Consider the following 22372-nt stretch of genomic DNA (forward strand, 5'->3'; position numbering starts at 1 on the left):
AAGAGCTTTAGTGAGATTCTGTGGCCCACTAAAATGGACTGAGGTGATGTGTGGTCTTCCTATACTTTTGTACACTATAGTATGTATAACCCTCACTATACTTGCCACAGGGGATAATCTGGGGATATGTCATGTACCTCACAGTACTCAGTCTCAAGGATACTTCAGCAGTTCCTTGACATACTATTGGTACATATGGATCAGTATATTTTTCTGCCAGTGTACCTCAAAACTGAGACTGAACCATGAGTGCCTACAACAGGATAGCACATTTTTCAAAGGTGCTTGATGAGATGAATTCCACCCATGTTGCCTTTTGGGCCCTATCTGGACCACTGGAGGAATGGTATCAGAACAGAAAGAGCTGTCATTGCACCAATTACCAGCCAGTGTGAGATACATGCATGTGCATCACTAATGTGTTGTCTCATCATCCTGACAATGCCATGATTCTAATATCAGATGCACAAAATCACTCTACCAACACTTCATGCATGGCAGAGTATCCCATATTCACTTTACTGGTAAGTGAAAACATTGTCAGTTATATTAATTTTTCTAGGTGATACACAAAACTCACTCAAAGCACGGTTGATGACACAAGCCTGTAACCACAATAGCACTGCTGGGGATCACTTCAAAACTACCTTTCCCAGACAGAGATTTTCATCAGGAGAACATGTGGCCTGCTGAAAGCCAGTTTCCATTGCCTGTATAAGTCTGGGGGGGTGCCCTTAGTATGGCCCATTTACTGCATGCTGGATATTTACTGCTTGCTGCATTCTGCATAACATTATTATACATCTGCCTGGTACTCAACTACCCAATGATGGCAGTCCAGCTCCTGATACTGTTCCTTCAGCCAGTGATTACAGTGTTGATAGCCAGCTGATGCCAGTAACAAGGACCCTGTGTGGCAGACTCATGCATGGTACACTGATGGAGAGGCAAAGACGTGCAGTCTATTCCACCACTATGGACCATGACATTAAGGTAGTGGTACATTTAATTTAATATCACATAGATTAGATCTGATGCATGCAATGTTTTCTTTGGGCGGTTCTAAGTGGTGCATGGCCTACTGTCATTGTACTTCAGACAGTTTTATTATTATGTAAAGGCATCATTCCTCTGGATTTACTAATCTTCCATGTAAGACTAGATTAGTCTTACACGGAAGTGCCAGTCTAAGAGTATGATGTCAGCGCACCATGCATATTAATGAGGGCGCGATGCCTCAACTCTAAAGCTTACACGGAGCATGGACAAGTGTAGGGGATGTGTCGGACTGCAGAGCAGTCCAAAAATCCATGCCTCTGCAATGAAGAAATGCCGCAATTTCGAGTTACATGAGCGAGTCCGCTCACATGTGCACAATGTAACAGTATACTCCCCCATATGTTAAACAACTGACAAAATTAAAAATAAAAAGAGTTTTGTTATTGTTTTTATTTCATCTGATATAGCTGCTTGTATTTGCATGTGTTTGCGCGAGTTTGCCCATTGCTTAGCTACAGTTAGCAGCTTAGACACCAGAAGAGGATAATAAGAAAAATATATGCAAATTAAGCAAAATAGTGATAGCGTAGTGCTTAGAGCCTTCGCACAAATAGGAGGCATTCCTGGTTCGAGACCCACTACTGCCCATTCCATTTTCTGTTGGAAATCTGTATACAAAAATATTTCTTGACATTTTTTATGTATAAGTTTTGTAAAAAGCATTGAAATGTTAAATGTGGTAGTGAACGAATTATACATATATGAAGGTGAAATGGTTATGCATTCTGAGGCATGAGTACCCTATTTTAAGCAATATAAAGTACTGCTAAGCACATTTTACTAGTATTGAGCATATTTAAATCCAATTGTGAGTAGCTGCGCACTGCGCTAACCAGCACAATGTCTTTGCGCATAGCTACGCACCACGCTAACCAGCGCAACGTCGGGCAACTTAGAGCAACGTTGAGCAACATTGAGCAACGTCGAGCAACGTTGGGCAAAGTCGAGAAAAGTTGAGCAAAGTTGGTTAAACACGGCCAAACCTCCTTTACTGTACCTTAACCAGTCAGGTCTGCCCAGTAGGAAAATAAAAAGCAGTGACAGGGCTCATACTCAGGATACTGTGCACTATAGTCACAGTACTTAACCACTAAGCCATGACAGCATTTCATAAGCGTGCACTTTCAACAGACATATCTATCAAGGAATTTTAAACATTGCCAGCATCAGCTAAGCAGGCATGCCTACAGGCTGAGTTCAAAAAAAGCCAATCACAAATAAAGTGTGGAAATGAGGCATATTTAAGCTCCACAGGCAGGAATACTTGCTATAACTGGTTGTAGCTTCCTTCTGCAGTCAGCATGGCCAGTGTTGGAGAAGACACTCACTTTGGAGCAGAATACTGGGGCATCGAGGAGTCCAAAGTAATGGTTTGGCTCCTTGTCCACAATCACGAGGAAAGACTCCTGTGGGGCCAGTACCAGGGTACCCAATATAAAATGGAGGCCTGGAACAGTATTGCCTGTGATCTCACCAGTGCCACTGGTGTTCCTCGAACTGGTGAGCAGGTCAGGCACCATTATTCTGACCTGAAGCGACGTAGGGAGGATCAACTGGATCAGTGCATCCATGAATCCTGTACAATGCGTAATGTCCCAGTACTGAGTAAGTAGCCATTGTATTAAGTAGTTAAGAATTGCTATGCTTGTCTATACTATGGATAGGTATGTCTCAATATTACTGCATTTACTTCACAGCTGCAGGTGCCCGGGCTATGAACCAGCAAGCCCATGAAGATAGGCTGCAAAGGCTGCATCATCAGGCAGGTTAGTAATTATTCTGCATGTACTGTTATATAAAAAAATGAGAGAGCCTTCAAAAAGTCTTTTAACACAATAAATAAAGGTGTAATAATCCTTTAATAAATGTATGATTCATGGAGTGTTTCTGTGTCATTTTCTTTGATATGTTGTTGTACTGTTGCTTTCTACAAATAGTAGTATTGTATTAAGCAGTGTCAATCCACACTTGGGTAGGCCCATATAACGTGGATGAAAGGAGTACCAATAGCTTGTATGCATATGCACAGCCCTCAACTGTTGGTTCATGGCCAGCATGTACAGGTTAATCTGGCATATGAGTAATTTGGTATTGTGTTCCCCAGAAATGTCAGTGTGCTGCCAGAAATGTAGGGAGCTGTTAACATATAACTGATACTTTCACCTGAACATATCTAGATAATTATATGAAAGTATATCTGTCAGTGTACCATCTTAGCTGTAGTGTGTGTGAGCAACTTTCAAAATATGTTGCAATAACATCTGCATCTTGGACAGTTTGTATGTAAGATACAGCTCACGTATATAATGATCTAGTAAAATCCAATTGCACAATAGAAGGAAATTGGGTAGTGTAATAATACATGTAAGGGACATATAACTGCAGTTAATAGGAATGTAGTGAAAACTAGAAGGATATATAAGTTGTTAATTGAGCTATTTTTCCCACCCCACTGTATGTGCATAAAAAATGCAATTCCACACCTCAATCAGTATGTCTAATCCCAAAACATTTGTTGGGACATATGTCCTATTTGTTTATAAATATTTGCATTAATTTCTATGCATGTGCCCTGTTAAAATACCACAATATTGGTGGCCTGTTCCATCAATTCAACCTGCATGCTGTTGTAATGTCCACTATTGTTCTATATATGCATGTGTTATGCTTGCTTTTCAGCTGTTGAAAATCTGCTGTGTTGGGTTAATGTGAATACTTCTGCATGCTGTTATAACTAATTGGGAATGCTGTTGACTGTTACTAACCCATATCTTTATTAAACTCTCCAAAACATTGTTCATATGGGAAGGCTGGTCCCAGCGGACCCACCTGTCCCACCTCAGCTGGCCATGGCACCTGGCACCAGCAGATCTGGTTCCCAGTCTGGGACTTCCTCTTCTATTGGCCCTGTGCCACCTTCACGTGGAAGCACTGCAAGTGATGGGGCTCAGCTCCCCATGCAATCGTGGGTGGAGGAGGGGCACCTATCACCGTTCGAACGGTCCAGGCTGTGGTGTGTAGAGAGATTGAACGTTCTGTTGCAGAACCTCTACGCCAGCTTGAGGCCTGAGTGGTGCAACTCCTGGGTCAGCCTGCCCCTCCTACACAGCCCCCAGCACAGCCACCCTCTGGGTCGTGAAGGTGCAGTGGTGACTGCCCATTGGTGGGGACCTCAGTCCCACTGTTTCCATCTGGGGGCTCATGGGCTTGCGATTTCCCAACATCCCTCCACGTCAAAGGTGTTCACCCACCACATGTATCATATACCACCCCTGTATGTGTCTTGTTTGTCTTGTCTCTTTACCTCCCCAACCTACCTCCGCAAATACACCTACTTCTCCTAACCCACATTGCACTCTCACCTGAAAAAAAGGGCAATCTGCTCCCAAAAAAAAAAAAAAAAAATTACGCCCCATACATAGCTGCCCATTTTGCATACATGTCCACTGGACACATGAAATGTTATTTAATTGGCATTACAACATACTTTGTTGTCCTCACCCCTCTCTCAGGGGTTGAAGGTTTCATATCTACCTCCAAATTTATTGCATATGCACAGCTGTTGCTGTTGAAGAAATGGGCAGCTATGGATCTTCCCTACACCCATCCTGCACATCCTGAGCTATTTTCCATATTGTCTTTCCCTCTTTGTGCCCCCTTTTCACCACTTTCCTATCTCCCCATTTTTATTTTCTTTCAAAGAAATGAGTGCGGGGTGAGCGGGAATAAGCACTATTAAGCAGTAGTCAGTGGGTTTGCACGGGTTTGCGCTTGTTTGCGCTTGACTAAGCAATGTGCAGCATTGCGCAAACCCACTTACAACTGCTTAAAAGTGCCTTAGTCACTCTGTATGTGAGGGTCCTTGTTCTGCTCAGGAGCAAAATAAAATACCTCTGTAAGTCTCGAACCCCGGACCTTGCACACACTACACAACAAGAAGTACCACTAAGCCATGGTAGATATGCATCAAGTTGGTGCTTAAATAATTATATCATGCATCAGAATGAGTGAATGTAAAGGTAAAATAGGAATACCATACCACACAACTTGTTCTGTGGATGTTGACCAACAGTTGTGGGATTGCATTACATGATTGTGATAAGAAAAGCAGCTATTCTAGCAGGAAATAATGTTACACCATCACTTTACAACCCCACACAGTATCACAGCAGGATAACCACTGGCATATATGTTTAGGGCAGAGGCCATACCTCCCAACTGTCCCTAATTTTCAGGGATTCCCCTGATTTTGACACAAATTTTAGCTCTGTCCCTCTGAATCCCTTCGAAAACTACTGACTTTGGCCAGAAAGATGGTGGATTACACTTAATTAATAATGACGCTAATTAGAGTTAGACACTACTATTACTTCAGAAAAGGTGTATTAATTCATATGCTCTGATTCTCTCAATGTGTCAACTTAATGGCACTAATATTTTAAAGATGTCCCTGATTGTCTCTGACTTTTTATTGACCTTTCCCTGAGTCTGTTCAAATATGTACCTGATTGGTTGAGAGGTCTGACAGAGGCAGAAACACAGAGGCATATCAGCCTTTCTGCTGTTACATACTGTGCAAATAAATTTGGAAGGAGTTTCAGAAGCATACCCTTATGTAGGAAATCAACACTGAAATACAAATGGATGTAGCCATGTAATGGTAGCAACCAACTGTAAGAATGCTATTGCTCTATTGCTGAAAAGACCTGTGTGGTGCACAGACAAAAAATAACAGGCTATTATCTGGCTATCATGTGGATAGGACCACAGTTGGGAGTTATGCAGACAGACTACTTGCCTAGATAAACTAACATGTACACAGCAACCCTATAAGTCCAACAAGATAGAATTCACACAATACTACTTACGCTCTCTGTACTTCTGCAACCCTACCCAAATGTAGAATATGCCTGTGTGTGCTGGGTCTTCTGATATAAGAACTATACCAACCTTCTGTCTTAAACAATGATGTCCACAACAAACAATGATGATCTCCATCTTGGAAAGCTGAAAGGGTCATGCCTACATGAGTCAGCAATTTATAGTACTGGGTTGCTATGACAGTGATTACTGCAATTACTACAATGCAGGCTGCATGCAATTAGCAAATGGTGGCCACTAATTGGTGCAGAGGCCATCACATGCTCATGTGATAATTCCTACAAAAGCAGGCTGCAGTCTCTGCCAACAAACTCAATCACTCTATTGCAGAGACTGACAGAGAGAGAAGGAGAAACAGAGAAAAGGAAAAATAAATATTACCAAATCATACAAAGGAAAGGTATGTGACACATGTATTTACTGGCATGTAGTAGATGTTATTGAAGAATAGTCTACATAATGTGAACCATTCATATGTGGCAGCCGTACTTATTTATGCACAAACGGTCTGCTTAACTACTGCTATGGACAATACTGTGTGTACCTGTGGGCAGTGGGACATACCTGTGAAATGTGTAGCTCAGCATTAAATGTCAAAGATCTGATCCATGTTATCTGTGTTTTGTACAGTAGTGTGGCCAATGGCTGTTGGGGGGATTAGCACTAACATTATATAAACATGGGTGTGACAGAACAACACATGCATGATAGTCATATTAAAGTGTAGCTTAGCACTGGCAACTGATCTAGCAGTCTAGTATGCTTATCTAGCATCTGTTGCCATATATGCCCCCCACTAATGTTAGTGTGTGTTCATAAGTGGCACCTGTTTGTGTTGCAGCAAGGCCCAACAATTCAGCTGTGAGGTCCAGGGACTTACAACAGTGTGAAACTTGTGTGTGTATGCCACACACATACAGAGAAATATATATGTGTCATATATATTCACATCTGTATATGTGCATAGAGCAGGGGACATATTGCAACTGTTTGTGAAGGGGGGAGATATATATGTTGGTAAAGGTTAGTATGTGCATATTTGTATGTAGGTCTTAGTGTGTGACAAACAAGACAGCATACATTGCTGGTACATGACTTGTGGTGGTTAAACACTGTGGGTGGTTTGTTCAGTTTGCAATGTTGAAGCCAGTAAGGCCTGCTAAAGCTACCTGGGCTGTGAACACCTTCAGTGCATTTATCCCAAGACTGTAAGATTTTGTTACATTACTGTACACCTTACATCCTTTGTATAATTGATATTCTCACTATGAAAGGTGAAATGTATATGTGCCTGCATATATATATGTATATGTAGACAAATGGATGTGTATATGTATATATACACACACACACACACACACACACACACACACACACACATATATATATATATATATATATATATATATATATATATATATATATATATATACTCATACACATCTACATCTACTTGTTGCAATAGATTCTCTGTACTGTTGACTGACTGTGATGGTCAATATGTTTGTGAATACGTCAAAGATATGTATCTGTGGAAAAGCTTAGTAGGAAACTGTTTATGTTATGGTATTAAGGGTCTTTGCTTTGATCCTAGTAAAAGCTGTGTATTCTGTTGCTAGGCAGAACAAGTGCTATTGCATACAGTGTGATTAAATCCCTTGGTTTTAACTAGGGTATGTTATTGGAGGCTAAAGCACTACATGTATGATTATTGATTGGTACCAATGTTGAATGCAAATCCTGTGTGTACTGTAGTACTACTTGAAGCTCTGGGCCTGTATAGCAAAGCATGGTGTATGTCCACATTGCTTGCATACACTGTTTTTGTGGTCCCTGTATTCATCACAGATTACATTTCTCAAGATTAAGGTTGTGTAAGTACTGACACACAGTACTGTATAGTACACACTGAAAGCTTATCTGGGTTGTCATACCTTTGTGTCCTGTAATTATGTCTGATGTGTGTGTGGGTATGTCTGTAACATGTCCTTTGACATATGTGTGGTAAAACATATAACTGCATATCTAGCCACATTCATAGTGTACTACAGCAGTATGTGACCTATATTCCCATTTGTGCACATATTTTGGCAACGGGTTTGGCATTAACAAGTTGTGTGGTATAATAGTAATACATTTACTGGACCTTGCACTGATTGTGATGGATGATTATATTTCTTTACATGTCAGCTTGATACATATCTGCTGTGGCTAGGTGGTGCATCGTGTTGCATACAGTGTGGCAGGTACTCTTTTACAGTCTTATACAGTGATTTTATGTAGTTGCTGTGCAGAACATAGTTCTTTAGATAGAGAGTGAGCAAGGTACTTTCAAGCAGTTGTGGGGTGAGCAGTGATATGTGGCAGTTACAGTGTTTCACTCTCAGTTAGCTTATAGGTTGCTATATATGCAGTTCAGTGATATCTGTACTGTATAATGTTAAATGTGCCATATGACTTGCTCAGACATATTTTTGTATTTATATCTTCCAGGGATCATGGCCCATCGCAGGATCCCCAGTTACACTAGTGCTGAAGATGATATCATTACTAGCAGTATGATTCAGCACTACCGTCTCATGTTCTCACGAACCAGCCAGGACCAGCAGGGGCGTACTGCAATGTGGCAAGATGTTGTCCGCAGGTTCAATGAGGTAGGCCTGCATAACCGGACATATGAGCAGGTACATCACCACTGCAGTGATCTCTTCAGACATGTCCGTTAGCATGCCAATGATGTGCATAGACAACAGCTTGCAACAGGAGGTGGTGTTAATATCCATCCCCCACCCCCTCACCAGAGTGGAGGAGCTGCCCCTGAGCCTGGTGGCACCTGCTCAAAAACACAGCAGCAGACATGCACCATGATGGAGGTTGGAGCCACGCAGCAAGCACACATGGAGCATGCAGGTAACATGGCATATCTGTAGACTACTGTTATCTGTATTGGTCGATCATGCATATGTGAGATGTGGAGTGTGTCATTCAAAGATGTGGAGCCTGTTGTTGTGCAATACTGATTATTTGGAACATAATCTGTAGCCCTGTGAATGTAAACTGTTGTTGTACTGTAAGATTGCAAACACAGAGTAGCAATGCCCCAGTAGTGCCCACTGACAAACTGTCTCATCTCTATGTAGGTCCCTCTGGGGTGACATCAAGGCAGTGGACAGATGATGATGAGTGTATTCTACATTTATTATTGTAAATAAAAAGTGCATATCATAGTTAAGGGGGAGGCCATGTACACATGTAGCACACTTACCCATAATGCATGCTGTGCATGTTTATTGTAAGAGCACGCACATCTCACAAATGTGATTATCTGCCTCAAACACATGCAATACCCAGAAAATCTCAAACAAATGTGGCTAGACTGTAGTGACCATTGGATAGGCACAGTTGATACTCAACATGCACATAACATACACATCTATATCATACACAGAGCATTTTAACATGCTACACATAAAGGATTCCCAAATCCTCTGTTAAGACAAACTCCAGTATCCAAAATCTCATCCACACATTACACATAATATACCTGAGGGGTAGAGGCCTATCCTAGGGCATTTAAACACTCTGTAACACACTACATATTCATGTCAGAGAATTCTCCTTATTGGCCTCCTTATAAACTCACGTAACAACTGGTTGTGAAATGGTCAATTTAGCCAAGGTAGTACAGTTCCAGAACAGCATGATTAGTGCTGGTTTGTGAAACATTTGTAGCCTTGAGTGACCACCTGATGCTTCATGATGATGGCCTATGGTACTATAACCCATCCAGTTATTGTAACCACAGTACTACATATAGCTGTCATTGCTATACACCATAATGATGTGTGTGTGCACACATATGCACTTCTAAACAGTATGCATATCAATCACCATTTACACAACTGACACATATATGTCTTGTGATGCTATTGAGTGGCTAGGTCATATGACACATATTGGGTATGTGTAGTGTTTAAATGTGTAGTTGTGTTTTAGCATGCCATGTCATGGATGAGACTGGCATGTCCACAATATGATCTACACTCACCATAAGTACCGTACATTGGGTATGTGGCCGAATGGTATTCCATCAATTATCCATGCACCACTGATGATGTTGTGTGAATACTCATCATGCATGTGCTAAACATGTGTCCACAATTATTTGCTAAAGACATGGAGGCTGTAATCAGCATTGGATACCTATCTGACACACAGATACACATCCAGCAATGGTATGTACACCTGTGAGTTATGGTGCACAGCACATTACAGGGTTATAAAAACCTACACAGCAATGTTAAGTCCATGCATGCATTGCGTTCCAGGGGGAGGGCCATCACCGAATAACAAAACACATGGGTCAGGACAGTGCAGGATGATTGAGATGTCGATGTGGATGTATGCCAGCAACATCAGCAGCTGGAGGTCGGCGTGGACATCCAGCAAGTCACAGCCACTCCCGTAATGCCAGTACTAGTCCCAGCAATATTGAAGGGGGGCTGTCTATAGACTGTCCTAGCAGACCATGTGCACATGGCTCTGGCCAGTCCCAGCAGGGACCTGGATCCAGTGGACATATGTCAACCTCTTTGGATAGTACCCAATCTGGATTAGTACCTGATACTGTCTGTAGCATCCCCACCAGGCACAGGTTCCATATCAGTGGCCAGAGATGGTGATCTGTAAAGCCTGCCAGGTACAGTCTGTAGCTGTCTCACAAATCCCCATATATGGCAGCCACATGGTGGAACTGTATGCATGCAGACACACACACACATAAACCAGAAACCTAGGGCAAACACATACCCACACACATTACATCAACATTGGCCCATAACAGTACTCATGGCCCTCACACACACACTGACACACACATGTCGATTTTATGGCTCAGTGTAGGCCTCTGGCAAACCAACAACACACCCTGTGCATATGATGAAACCTGTGCCATGTCCTGTCATTTGTAACATTGATATAGGAACAGGCTAACATGGTGCTGATGCACAGGGTGACTTTAATAAAGTATAGCAATGGTTGGATATGTTGCATGTTGTCATCAGTAAAGTGTAATGATATCCTTGAAGGTGTAGCTGAGCAGGCATGATGCATTAAAGCTGTAATTAGCAATGTTGTATTGTTTTTACCAGTGTTTATTCCAACTGTGTTTTTTTTTGCCCATGTGCCACTTGGCTGATGTGTGTAGTTGTGTCAGCATGCATTATACAGTGGACAGTAAGTGTGAGGTGTGTGCAACACAGGTTTGCAAGTGTCCATTTGTGAACATGGTGGAGGTGCACTGTCTGCATGTACATGCATACTGGACACACGGGCAGGATGACATGCCCTTTATTGGCCAGTGTTAACACTCCATAGTTTCTATTGGTGGCCAGTATGCATTGTACTACACACATTTTGGAACTTGAGTACGCATGTGTGTGTATGACATGGGTTGACACTGTGCTGTGGGTGATGCTGTTGTTGCTATCTGTCATTGGCTTGTATTACTAAGGTTAACACTGTCCCAGCTGCATAATCATTTAGTAATGCACACTATTCATCTACAGGGTTGCATGGACCGTGCTATCACAAATACAAGAAATTCTCACTTATACAGTAAAAGTGCATTAGTCTCATAGACCCCATGCCATAAACTAAATATATAATAGAAGGTGTGAAGTTGTACCAAAAAAGAGTTACATACCAAGAAGTGATAACCTCTCTGGTCAGTATCATTGGGAAAATACAATCCCTCAATAAACATACAAGGCAAGCTTCAAAATACAAAATGACAAGGCTTCCAAAGACAACACTAAAGATTTCTTTAGTGTTGTGTATAATCTACAGGAGAAATCTCAGATTGGGCCACAGTTAATTTAAATGGTCACGATGTACACCTATCTGACTGACATTACCAATTTCTTGTCAGACAGTTTGAATGCGGATTTTACCACCTTGTCGTTACACAAGGGCCACATTTCCAGACCTGAAGAATGTAAAACCTGATGATTCACAGACACTCTAGTTAAAACATCTCTTTACCAAAGTCCAAACCACAGTGGCAATGGTACTGGACAGTGTCCCTGGCTGTGTCATACACAAGCTGGCATATGAAGTCACCACTCACCTAAACACTCTGTCCAGATGCAGCCTCTATACAGGTTACATACTTGTGGAATGATGCATGGTAAAGGTGTTCACAGTACACAAGGGTTAAGCTACAACATTTTCTTCTTCTCCTGTCAGCTGCTCCCAATTGGGGGTCACCACAGTAGATCATCTGTTTCCATTTCTTCCTGCCCTATGCATCTTGTGCTGTCACACCATCCACCTGCATGTCCTCTCTCACCACAGCCATAAACCTCATCTTAGGCATTCCTCTTTTCCTGTTACCTGGCGGCTTCATCCTTCACATCTATTTCACAATATACTCTGCAACCCTCCTCAGAACATGTACAAACCAACTTAATCCTGCCTATATGTGGTCTACTAACCTTTAAATCTGGACTGACCCTCTAAAATACTTATTCCTAAACCTGTCCATCCTCATCACACCCAGTGCAAATGTTAACATAAATTGATTAAGGGTAGAATTACAACAGATCCTGGAAACTCTCACCCTACAAGCCAGACAAATGTTATCGGGAACAATATGGAGCACTGCATTATGGAACTCATTAACACAGACATTGGGCCAGATTCATGAAGGCTTGCACTGAGTCTAAGAGTAGAGTAAGACTCCATGCAGCCAACATGTCTGCCGAGCGATCCAGGAACATCGGGTAGGGGCGTGCAACAGAGCTCCCAAAATGAGTCTTACACGGACAAGGCTTGGATATGCAAATTACCTCAATTGCAGGTGAAAGCTATGCAAATGAGGTAAATTTGCGATCCAGGAAACCCGAACTTGTCCGAGTAAGAGTAGTGTTATTTGCAGAAATGTACTCAGTTGACAACTGAGTACGGTTCTGCAAATAGCAAAACGGAGCCGTGACAGCTCCAAAAAAAGGATGCATCCAGTTGAGAAAGCATGCCAATGGCCAAATATACGGCCATTGGCAATGCTCACCGATGCAAAATAAAAATAAAATAACATTTTTTTTCAGGCCGATCTCCGGGGTTTAAGCATAGTGCAGCGCCGAGCAAATGTGCTGCACTCTAAAACCCAGAAAATCAATAATTAAGATCCACAAATGTGGATTTTATTGTTATTCTTAATTTACAATGCAAGGGAATGGCAGGCTGAAGACAACATGGCTACCGAGTAGAGGTTGCTAAGGGGGAAAGCTCAGTCTAAGAGATGTAACCAAGCATTAGTAGGCAATCCTATGCAAATGAGGATTAGGATAGTGAATCGCAAGTTTACATAGCAAATGAGCACAGTCAGTGGAGTGTAGGAGTAGGATAAGGGGAGTAACAGAGAAGAATATAGGTGACATCACGAGCGGGGTATGTCTGAAAGAAGTGAAGCTCTTTGGAGCAGAGTGGCATGTGTCAGCTGTCAGTTACACATCATTGGAAGAGGTCTGTCAACAGGTAGGCTAGCTAAAGGCAAGAAATTGAAGGTGTATACCGTGGATAACACTAAAGTTTCTTGCTGAAGTGCCTGCAACATGTATGCACTTGGGTGCAAGCCTGTACATCCGAGTAAGACTGTGTGCGTGCGTGTAAGGCTGTGTGCGCACGCTTAAGTCGGGGTAAGCATGTATAAGGCTGTTTAAAGTTGTGTAAGCGCGTTTGCACCGGTGTGTGCGTGCTTTACCAAGAATAAGCAAGTTTTAGTCAGTGTAAGCATGTGTGCGCACATGTGAGCTGGTGTGCGCGTGTTTGCGCTTGTGTGCGCAGCACTTCCCCCCTGAGGAAACAGAAAGGAAAAAGGAAGCACAACAAATGGTAGGAAGTTAAACAGGGAGTACTAGCAGAGCTTGCAGGTGAAAACAATCAGAATCAGGCAATTACACAGGCAGTACACTAGCCCAGCCCAGCCCAGCACTTAAAACTCTGCAAACAACATTCCACTATGTTTCTCTCAAGAGACACTGCAACACTGCAGTAAGCTAATAGAAGTGAAAACTGAAAAAGCTTTAGTGAGACAAAGAAATGTTAGGGGCTGCCATTGCTGTTATAAGGCAACATATGCAACATGCTGAGGGTGGTGACAATGCGAATGCTGCTGGACAACCCACAGTGAGGAGACGGAGAAGAGTGTACAGGTCCAGGGTAACCTACCAGGGGCTACATGAGCTGGAGATAGTGGAGCGCTATAGAGTGGACAGAGACCTCTTGCAGCAAATTGTTGAGCTGTCCAGACCACGCATCACAGACAGAAACAACTGAGGGGAACCAATCCCAGTGGAAACCAAGGTATTTGTTGGCCTAAGAATATTAGCAACAGGCACCTTCCAGAGACTAACTAGTGATATGATGGGGATATCACAGGCATCAGCATCCAGGGTACTGCACCAGTTCCTGGATGACATGTCAGCACGTCGGTGATCATGTATATTTCCCCAATTCCCATGAGGTATTGTCCAGCAATATGCATCTCTCCCAGCAAATCAGCAAATAGTGGAATACCCTGAGGTAGTGGGTGTAATAGACTGCACAAAAATATGCATCAAAGCACCAGCCGGTGAGCGAGGTAGGGTATACTTCAACCGCAAGGGCTTCCTCTCCATCAACTGCCAGGTCATGTGTGATGCCCAGGGCATAATACTGAATGTGTGTGCTGGCTGCCCTGGAAGCTACCATGATTCCCATATCTGGCATCTGATGCAGCTGTACCAGACATTTGCCAATGGGGACATCCCTCATGGTCACCTAGTGGGGGATGCTGGCTATGCACTGGAGCCGTGGCTGATGACACCCATCAGAAACGCACACACACCTGAACAGGAACACCATAATGAGGCACACGCACAAACACGAAATGTAATAGAGCATGTTTTTGACCTGCTCAAGTCACGGTTCCAGTGCCTGGACACATCTGGTGGAGCCTTGCAGTACTCACCAACTACATGTACCCAAATTGTCATGGTATGTGCCATGCTACATAATATGATCCTGCAAAAACAGCTGCAGCAGGAGCAGCATAGGCCTGGGCCAAACAGCCCCCCACCATTGGCAAGGCCATCACAGGCAGAGCGTGACTCAGAGGAGGAACAACCTTAGCCTGCCCCAGTAGGCAGAAGGAGGAGTGCCCAGTATGCTTTGGCCTTGGCAAAGAGGCAATGCATAGCACATATACTGGCTCAGTAGGAACCCTGGAAATGATACCTCTCTCTGACTTACACATATAGTAAAAGGGATGTCTAACTTGACACTACCTGTTTCCAAACATGTATAGGGAGTGCAGTATGTGCATCCGACATAGGCAGCCCTGCAGCACCACCTGAGGCATGATTGCCATGTGTTAAGCAATATAAAGCAGTGCTAAACAGCTTTCATCACCATTTAGTATATGTAAAGCAATTGCACACACTAACACTAACACAACTGTGGTCAATGTTGAGCAATATTGGGCAATGTTCAGCAATGTTGGTTAACGTTGAGCAATGTTGGACAAGCTTGGTCTATGTTGGGCATAGCTGAACAAAAGCCAACATGCTCATATTTGTTCTGCTGGCCCTTAAGTAGTCTGGTCTGCTCAGTATGAACATATAATGAAGTGATAGGCCTCGAACCCAGGAAACTGTGCACTACAGTCATAGTATTGAACCACTAAACCATGACAGTATTGCACTGGTTGGCCTGTATGAAAAAATGTTCATAAGTCTATGCAACGTATCTCATGGAAACCCTGCAGGCACAGCATAATCCCTGTCAAGTTATGACACAAAGGTGAGCCCTGCAGTAAGAATAGAACCTGATTTTCAACACACATATAGTATAAATGTTAATATTGGTCATGTTCACACACATCAACAAATGTAGTGGACTGAAAACAGTAACATAATGAAAGGTCACACCGGGCATGCTCACACACTTGAATAAATGAGACAAATGTCAGGCAACAAAACACAGAAAGGACAGACTGGGCATGCTCACACACTTAGGCCATGTCTGAGTACAGCAGTGGGCCACACATATCTGGCAGTTGCATGTGTTAACCCAGGAACCTTTCACTATTCATTAATCTGCCTTGTGCACACAGTTCTATGACAACAGACACATATATAACATATAGGAACCCTGTCATAATAAAATATGTTCAGCAGATACTTAGGTTGTTCGTAGAAAGTATGAAAGCAAAGAAGATAAAAAACCTGTAATCAGTATCATCAATAAACAATGTGCATCCCAAACATTACCATAGGTGCATAGGTTGATACTAGCCTGTCTGCCCCAGGGCATGTATAAGCCTAGCCAGAGTGTGTTTGGCTTTCGCAGCCCTGTTAGATTAGTAGACTGTGCCTGTGAATAGTATGTCACACAAGATAGGCCTTTTACATTTAGTTTATTGTGCCTCTGTCCAGCAGGGACCCAGAAGAGATTCCAGGGGTAAGCATACGATCACCCATCCTCTCGTCAATATGTCTCCTGTAGGGGGTCATTGGGGGGCTCTGCCTATGCGGGACTGGGATCCCATTTCCGAGTGAGGGGAGCCTCTGGAATATGAATGTGTCCCTCCAGCATGTCCTATAAATATCTGTGCTGAGGTGTAAGTCCCTGGAGCGTGTAGCTCTAAGGGATCCGGATATCCTGAGGTGGAGCATGTCCATTAATTCTGTGTTGGACATGGCTGTAAATAACAGGCACAGATCGCATCTGAGTAGGCGGTAAGTGACTGAGTAGAGCTGGAGTTACTTTAGCCAAACTGCACAGGGCATCTGTGTGAGTCCCTAGATCCACTTGGTGAGGTACTTTTGTGGCCAATACAGTTGTTGCAGGTGTCGGGTAAGGTACATCCCAAATGGGGCATTGTATCCAATCATGGGCCTCATGAGTATAGGGGCACAATGACTTTACTTGATCTAGATGTGAAACCTGTTGGGATAGGGTGGGCTATATAGAATGTCTGTCTAACCATTTTGGCAATGCGATTGTCAAAGGCAAGATTACAAACCACTTGTGTCCCCATATCCCTAACAACTTCTACCGCACTTAATTTATTAACACCTATGTGGTAATGTTTGGGCACTTTGTTATTCCCAAAGGGGATGACTATGCATTTAATGGCATTCAGCTGTAGGCCATGGCTCTGGCACCAATTATCCATCTCTGTGAGACCCTTTTGGAGGATGCTTGTGCTAGATGGAGAGTCAAATATGGCACCCAGTTTGCAGTCATCTGCGAACATGGTCAGCCATATTTCTCCTGTGTTAGCCTGTACGTCAGAGGAATATATACTGAACAAGAGAGGTCCCAGGACTGAGCCTGGTGGGATGCCACATGTAACTGGTGTAGAGTCAGACATGGCACCTGCAATACTTACCATGTGGGTGCTATCCCTGATCCACTTAGCAATCCATCTTGTGACATATGTGTCGATATCTAAGCTGGTGAGCTTATGTATGATGCATGAGTGGGGTATTGTTTTGAAGGTTTTTGTGAGGTCCAGGTAGGCTGTGTGTACTACCTTCCCTACGTCTATGGACCTGGTAACTGTTTAAAGAAGTTGACCATGTTCAAGAGGCAAGATCTGCCCACAACAATGCCAAATTGTGTAGGATCCAGTGTCTGTAGGTTCCCGATGTCTGTGTGTATGAGTCCCATGATGATACACTCCATAGCTTTGCAGACCAGGCTAGATAGGCTTATAGGGCGATAGTGTCCGGGGTCTGTTGTGGCACCACGTTTGTGGAGCAGGACCACTGTTACTGTACGCCATTCCTTGGGTACATATCCTTTAGTAAGTGTGATATTGAACAGTGACTTCATGTGAGGGTTACATTCGTCATGAAGCTTGTGTAAGATGTAGGCCGGGACACCGTCCAGTCTCATTGATGCTGTGTTGTCTGCTTTGGAGAGGGCAGCACTCACCTGATCATCTGTGATGTCAGGGAGGCTACATTCTGTTGGGATGGACATTTGCTCATTAGGGGGGATGGGGGGTGACATTTGCACTGAACCTGTTTGCCAGGATGATGGCAATGTCTGTGGGTTCAGTGTATGTATTGTCATTTTGCAGTAACACATGGCATATCTGGGAGTTGACACCCAGGTTTATGACATAACTAAAGAAGGCCTTGTGATTGTCCTTAGCGTGTGGTGCAATTTACCTTTCAAAGCGGGTCTTAGATGAATTCATGAGTGACTGTAGCTTCTTGCTAGTACTGATCAGAGATGCCTTCCCTTATTGGGATTGTGCTCTATCATGTAGTAGCCCCCTCCTTTTGTTGTATAGCTTATTTATGGCCAGGGTCCACCAGACAGGACCCCCTGCCTTTGGAGGAGTGAGTCTTGTTTTTATTTGGGATAGCATGATCCATGCATTCCCGTAGGTGTCAATAGAATGTGTTTGTAAAGGATTCAGCGGTCTGAGCCGTATTTACCTCTGTCCCAGGGTCTTTGAAGGATACCACCTTGGTTTAGGAAAGTGTGACATTTGCTGTTGGTGTTAAATAAAAACAAATGATAACAACACAGGAGGCTCAGATGCAAATGTTTACTAGTGTACACCAGGAGACAAAAAAACATACAAGTACAGAGTTTTGTCTGACATGATGCAGGAAATACACAATTTTATATAGTCTTACATTCAAGCTGTGCCCACCTTACTGACGTGGTTTGTCACAGGGCACCTACATCACTATGGTCTACAATATTCTATAGCTGATGTTATACATTTTAAAAGTTTTCCCATGGGAATAATACAGCCTTGCAAAGCACCTGGTTAGTTATAATGTCTTTCTGTAAAATGTTACTCCTTCAAGGTTTCAGGCCTGCTCGAATACAATAGTTGGTTCAGTCTTGTAATATACTTCTTTGTTCTTCTTGCAACTTTACTTTAGCAGCTGTGTCTTATCTTTGATAACATTCACAAGGCCAATTATATCAGAGGAAGGAAGAAGAATTTTCAATGCTTTATACATTTAATTTCCTGACCCAGCAGATAATCATTAGTGAAAAACATAAGCTTGCTGAGCTGGCTACTGCCAGGGTCAGAGTTCAAATACACTGCAGCTCCAAAGCTTCAAGCAATTACATGTAAAATCATTCTTATTGCCATATTGTAAATAGAATAAAATGCATTATATACTATTTGCTTTTAAACTAGCACTTTATACATGTTCAAATACATATTTTTTTAACATTTTCCTCCCTTTTAATACTTTTATTCTATTCAGAAACATAAACAATGTTATATCGCCCCTAGCCTTTTTCTTTAGGACTTTCAACTAGGCAAGTCATTTAGTTTATATTTCGGAAAAAGTTTCGTCTGGAATCAATAGTTCCAATTCAATGTCTTGGTACAAAGTTTCAGTTACAGATATATCAACAAAATCTTTGACTAATCCTTTCATACAGGGGGTCCCACAACAGACACACATGCTCCTAATAGGAGACCAACACAAATAGCAATCAAAATATTCATTAGGATAGAACCCCACCCACCAAACAGACTCTGGAAAAAGTTCGTCAGTGGGTTTGGGCCTGGTTCAGTCATGGCCGATACCTGCTGTATTACCTCTAGGTGGTCATTAATCTCGTGTTGATTGTCTGGTATGAGCACACAGCATTCTTCTTTGATAAGAGTGCACGTACCACCTCTCGCCGCTAGGGTAAAGACAAAAGCCATTCGATTTTGTAGCACAACAGTTCTCATTGCATTCAGTTCATCAGTCACTAGTTCGAGAGCATAAATGTTTGCGTTACTCATTACTTCGAGAAGCTTCGACAGTTTTTTCAACTCCCAGATCGATTTGACTGCTCCATATGCTGGAAATATTCCAGCCCAGGATATAACACTGTCACTCAAGTTCATATGAGTCAATTTTTCTTTATCTTTCACGGAATGATGGTTCTTCCAACCAGCTTTGATTTTTCCCATTGGATTTACAGGTTTTCCAACTGGATCTTCAGGTTTTCGGGCTACATCTCTTACATTTCGTATCTTACCTAGAGGTAATTCTTCAGTATGCCTTATAGCTGGAACCAGATAACCCAAAAAATAACTGCCAGACCAATTCTCAGGTAGCCATTTGTATGCTTTTTTCCCACAAACAAAATAACAGTTTTCTACTTTGGTACTGATGCGGCTTAATTCTGAATGAAACGTTTTCTTGTCTATAACAGACAATTGTTTATGCAAGACAGGATTTCTCTGCATATCACTTAATGTTGTTTTCATTAAGCTCAAATATGAATCATAATTTGTGTTACAAACAGTGCCTTTATCTTTAGCTTTAATATAGCATTTATAAGATATAGTTATGTTACAATTACTCCAACCCACTTGGAGTGTATCATTCTTATAGAAACATACAATTCCCCTCTGTGTAATAGGCAAATACAATGCAATTTTGTCCTGTGATCTTACAGAACCTGTATCAAAAAGTAAATTTTCCCAAGTCTCATTTATCCCCAAGGGGACAGCGGACATCAACAGTCCTCCATATGCTGTTGGTGTGGCAGTACAAACCCAGCAATTTGAAATGTTCATAGTCTCTACATATACACGCTTCATAGCTAGGTATGTGTGAAAGTTTGGATGCCAGTCTATAGACAGTTCATCACGTTTTTCCACTTTCACTTGTGTGGTTATATGTAGGCAAAACCACAACAAAAGGAAGGTCATTACAATCATAGTCAATAAATGCATAGTCAACAAAATGATTAAACAATATCTTCGGGGTTGATCTGCATTACTCATTTCACTCTTGGCCATCCAGCCTTTGTTGTGTATCAGTCACAAAATGTTTATCAAGTTGAAAATTCTTTACCAGTTTACAGTGCGTCAGGTGGACCCAGGACGACCTCTCAGTAACTTTGACTGCAGTAGACATCGCCAACAGTACCTGGTACGGTCCTTCCCACTTTGGACTCGCCCAATTCTTCCTCTTCATGACCTTCAACCACACCCAGGACCCTGGGGTCAGCACTGCTTCCAACGGTCTGGTCTGTCTTTTATCTGAAAAAGAGTTAAACTGCAAAATAGTTTTATTTGTTAACAGTTTCTTCATATAGCTAGCTAATGAGCTGTCAGCCTCTAGTTCTGCAGGCATGAGAGCTTTCCACTGTGGCACATAATATGCCCTTCCAAATATCACTTCAAAGGGGGTCAAACCCTTTACATTTGGAACTGTTCTCATGCTCAGCAGTGCCAAAGGCAAACAGCAAATCCAATTCTTCTGTGTTTCATTTATTAACTTCCTCAACTTGCTTTTTAAAATTCCATTGTACCTTTCCACCAGTCCTGCAGACTGTGGGTGGTAAGCACAATGATTCTTCAAGGAGATCCCAAAGAATCTCCCAAGTTGGTGAATTGTTTGATTAACAAAATGTGTCCCATTGTCACTATAGATTCTTTCCGGTATGCCAAATCTAGGAATTATTTCTTTTATTAGGGCCTTTGCCACTGTTGCTGCATCCGGATTTTTAGTTGGAAAAGCTTCTACCCATTTGGAAAACATGTCTATAATTACTAAACAGTATTTTTTCCCTTCACATTTGTTCAGTTCTATGAAATCCATACAGATAGTATGGAACGGATATGGTGGTATAGGAAAACTCCCTTGCTTGGGTTTGAATGCTCCTTGTGCATGACGTTTGTTACAGATATGACATGCTGCACAAAATTTTTGTGTAAAGTTTGTGAATCCATATGTTTGGAATATTCGATTTACTAACTGTACCATCCCCCCTGTTGAGACATGGCACTGCCCATGGCTCAACAAAGCTGCATATTTAAATAAATTAGACGACAATATTGTTTTTTTCTCTTTGGAGATATACAGTCCATTTTCGAGGATTGCACCTCGTTTCTCCCATTTTTGTTTCTCAGCTTTTGTAGTTAATGTCTGCATAGTTTTTAACATTTCTAAATCTAAAATCTCAGAGGGGTGTAATTCTTTGGTTAAAAGTAAAGTTTCTGAGTCTGAGGCTGCTTGCTTTGCAGCTGCATCAGCTTTTGCATTTCCTTTTGAAATTGCATCTTGTTGTTTTGTATGAGCTAAACATTTACAAATAGCTACTTTAGTAGGTAACTGAATGGAATCTAACAAGTTCAAAATAAGTTGCGCATGATTAATCGGATTGCCAGTAGATGTTATCATTCCCCCATTTTTCCATTGCTGTGCAAAAACATGCACTGTAGAGAAAGCATACTGACTATCAGTATATATGTTCACACATTTATCTTTCGCTAGAGTACAAGCCCGTGTTAAGGCTATCAGTTCTGCTGCTTGAGCAGACAGGTTATGCTGTAAGGGTTGGGCTTTTAAAATCTCTGTATCTGTGACTACTGCATACCCTACTAGATTTTTCCCTG

This window comes from Protopterus annectens, chromosome 4.part1 (assembly GCF_019279795.1).
Source record: "Protopterus annectens isolate FY-2018-M chromosome 4.part1, PAN1.0, whole genome shotgun sequence".
Lineage (NCBI taxonomy): Eukaryota > Metazoa > Chordata > Ceratodontiformes > Protopteridae > Protopterus > Protopterus annectens.